A 3796-nucleotide genomic window follows, 5' to 3' on the forward strand; every position below is an offset into this window, starting at 1 on the left:
GCACTGCATTCCTCTGTGAGAGCGACTATCTTTAAGTCATCTACCTTCACCTTCCGAGAGAGAATACCTTTCATAAACTTTGCATAACTAGGCATCTGCTCAAGAGCCTCCACCAAAGGTATGATGATATGAAGTTTCTTGAACACCTCCAGAAACTTATCAAATTGCTTATCCAGCTTTTTCTTCTGCAGCCGCTTGGAAAAAGACGGTGGAGGATGGATCTGCTTCTCCCCTGTATTACCCTCAGGAGGAGTGTGCTCAACAGTAGTCTTCCTTGGTCCCACTTCTACTTTCTGCTGCTCTATTTCTTTCTCAGCCTCAGCTTCTTCAGTCAACTCTTGAGTTTGTTCGGGATTCGTAACCTTTCCAGACCTTAAAGTGATTGCCTTTACCTGATCCTTAGCTTCCCTCTTTCCTGGAACTTCAGTGTCACTAGGTAGTGTACCAGGCTGACGATTCATCAAGACATTGGCAATTTTCCCAATTTGATTTTCCAAGGTCTTGATAGAAATGGCTTGACTCTTGCACATAAGCTTCAACTCCTCTAATTCAGATTTTTCGCTGGCTTGTTGCAGCCGGAGTTGTTATCTTGGTTCATATTTCCGTTGCTGAAAACTAGTGGGGTTGTACTGCTTAGCTGGATATTGCTGATAAGGCTGTTAAACCGCATTCTGAGTGTTGCTCCAGCTGAAATTAGGATGATTATGGTTGTTGGGATGATAGGTGGCTGGCACTGGTTGCTGCGATCGCTGGAAGTTGCTCACAAACTGAGCTGATTCACTAGAAATTGCGCACTGATCAGTCTCATGGGCAGCATCACATAGCTCGCAGACACTGGTGATTTGATTGACTCCATAATTAGTCAAAGGGTCCACCTTCATCGTCAAAGCCTTAAGTTGGGTAGCGATAGCAGTTTCTGCGTCCAACTCCAGAATTCCTGTGACTTTTCCCTAATTCTTCTGGGAAGGATTCTGGTACTCATTAGCAGCCATCAGTTTAATAAGTTCATAAGATTCATCGTAGCTTTTAGCCTACAAGGCTCCTCCTGATGCTGCATCCAGTATGGGTCTAGAAGTAGCACCCAATCCATTGTAAAAACAGTTGATAATAATCCAATCAGGCATGCCATGGTGTGGGAACTTCCTTAGCATCTCCTTATATTGATCCCAAGCCTCACACAGAGATTCTCCAGTTTGCTAAGCAAACTAAGTAAGAGCATTCTTGATTGCAGCAGTCTTTGCCATAGGGAAGAATTTAGTGAAAAACTTTTGGGCAATTTCTTCCCAAGTGGTGATAGACCCTGCTGGTAGAGAGTGTAATCAGCACTTTGCTTTGTCCCTTAGAGAGAATGGGAAGAGGCGTAGCTTGATAGCATATTCAGTCACATCATTAAATTTAAAAGTGTCGCAGATCTCGATGAAATCCCTGATGTGCATGTTGGGGTCTTCAGTAGGAGGACCCCCAAACTGAACTGAGTTCTGTATCATCTGAATCGTGCTTGACTTGATCTCAAAAGTGTTAGCCCTGATGGCTGGTCTGATGATACTTGACTGAATGTCATTAATCTTAGGCTGAGAATAGTCCATCAAAGCCTTCAGATATTTCGCTTGATCACCCATCTCTACTAAAGCTGGTTCTCCAACTTTCTCTTCTTCTTATACCTTCTTTTCTTCCTCAAAAACTTCCTTATGAACCACCACAAGTTCTTCCACGGCTTTATCCAGTGTTCTCTTACGAGTACCTGAACGCGTATACATACACCCTTGCTAGAGTACCTGAAATAAAACAAGGAACAAATAAGTAACAATGTCCGAGTCAATGAACTTTAACAACCACTGATGGAAAATACATAAACTAATAAATTAACACTGCAGTCCCCGACAGCGGCGCCAAAAACTTGTTAGTCGCTAAACACGCGCTAATATTACATGCAAGTATACGAGTTCGCAAGTAATATTGAATATTCTCTAGTTCGTTCCCACAGAGACTGTATTGGTTAACTAATTAATTTACGCACTTAAGCAACAATGTATGGTTATTATTCAATGCTAAGATGATAACAAATTGAGGTTGTTTATAACTAAGAATTAAACTAACAATTATAACTAAGAGAATAAGATTGATTAAATTAATATATATGACAAACATGGGATTCCAACTTCATTAAATACTTTATTCAATAGTCTTATTGTTCTCAACCTTAGCATGCAATGGTGATGACACTAATCAGACAACACGAAACTGATAAATGCCAACTTTCGTTGCACGAGTACCATACTACCAGACATCCACAAAAGAGATAGAAGCTGAATAGACACCAATTATATTGAGACCCTATATGTCTATAAAATTTGACAACATAACGGTTTAAGCACAAGTTATCTATCTTGATTATACTGGGCAAGTAAGATGGTTAAAATTACCTACGAATCATGCATAACAATACATGAACCTATGTGTAATAACTCGAATTTTTGAGACCTTGTAAAACGTTTAATGAATAGTAACCCTGATAGACGGGGAAAACCTTTTGAGCCCACACTATGTAGTGCATGAGAAAATGAGTTTCAAAGTTGATATTATGATTATACGTACCAAATGAGTGTATGTAAAGGCTATTAGTTTTCGAAGAAAACGAACTTTAAAAAACGACCGTATTTACAACTCATCGAGGATTATCGGAATCACAATATTATTACAAGATTAAAACCCTACGGATTTATATTCAAGAAAATCCAATTCAAAATCTCAAGTTCTAGCCATGGTAAAATCACCCGATTAATTCTCAAGCTTCCTAACAACCAAACTAAGATAAGAAAATTCTTTCATCTCTTTTTATCAAGGTTTGATGGGTGAAATAAAATCAAGAAAGTTACTAGTGAATAGTATGAATAGTAACTCTTCTTTGGTTTCTTGATTTTAACGGTGGTTTTAGGTTCCAAAAATCATACCAAGCACTTCCAAGACTCCACCATCCTCAAGAACACATCTCAAGCTTTTAAGAAAAGTAAAAATCTTTGGCCCAACTTTATTTAAGATTCATTTTCAAGATCCATTTAGTATGTAGTTATAAACCTAGTTTTAGAAGTGGTATTGTTGAAATCTTGATGTTTAGTTAAGTAGATGTAAAGTTGATTGTTATTGCCTCAAGAACATGATGTTCTTGAGAGGAGTTTGTGTGTTGATGATGAGATGATGATTTTTGGTGGTTGTGTTAAGAGTTAGGGCGTAAACGAAACCCCGATCGTAAACGTAATTCCGTTAAAACAAACAAATCATAACTTTAAGTTTCTGCAGAAAGTCCCGAAGATGTAAACTATATTTTCTTGAAAACTAACCCTTTATTATGATATACAATGTTATAAGGATCGTTTAGGCGCTTAAATCGCTTGATTCCGATTTACAGATCAAAAGTTATGGTCGTTTTACTAAAAGTGATTTACGCGACAAAAACTGCTACGAATTACGAACTTTGAAAATATAATGGATCGATTTAAACGTGTTCATAAATCATGAAATTTTTACAGAGAGTAACATATTGAGTTTCCTAACTTTCATAAAAATTTCAAGTGAAAATAATTATTTTTCAATTTTATAAAAATATCGGAGCCGAGATCGCGCAAGTAGAAACCGTAGAATCCATAAGCGGAACCGACGACGATAATGAAAATGAACCTAAGATACTTAGAGAAATGAAGCGACAATGATGTGAATAAGGACTTAAAGGAATAATAAGGGTAGTACAAGTTGAGAGGGTGCATAATAAGTAGCGTATGAATGCGAGTCGCCGTAAATT

The 3796-nt window shown here is 37.8% G+C and overlaps 1 non-coding gene across 1 annotated transcript; it reads left to right on the top strand.

The window, feature by feature from the left end:
• The first annotated feature begins 1122 nt into the window (after positions 1-1122).
• Positions 1123-1229, top strand: LOC141676411 (small nucleolar RNA R71). The gene has a single exon (XR_012557002.1). It is a non-coding gene; the product is annotated as a small nucleolar RNA R71 (small nucleolar RNA).
• The last annotated feature ends 2567 nt before the right edge of the window (positions 1230-3796 follow it).

Source organism: Apium graveolens, chromosome 7 (genome assembly GCF_009905375.1).
Source record: "Apium graveolens cultivar Ventura chromosome 7, ASM990537v1, whole genome shotgun sequence".
NCBI classification, from domain to species: Eukaryota; Viridiplantae; Streptophyta; class Magnoliopsida; order Apiales; family Apiaceae; genus Apium; species Apium graveolens.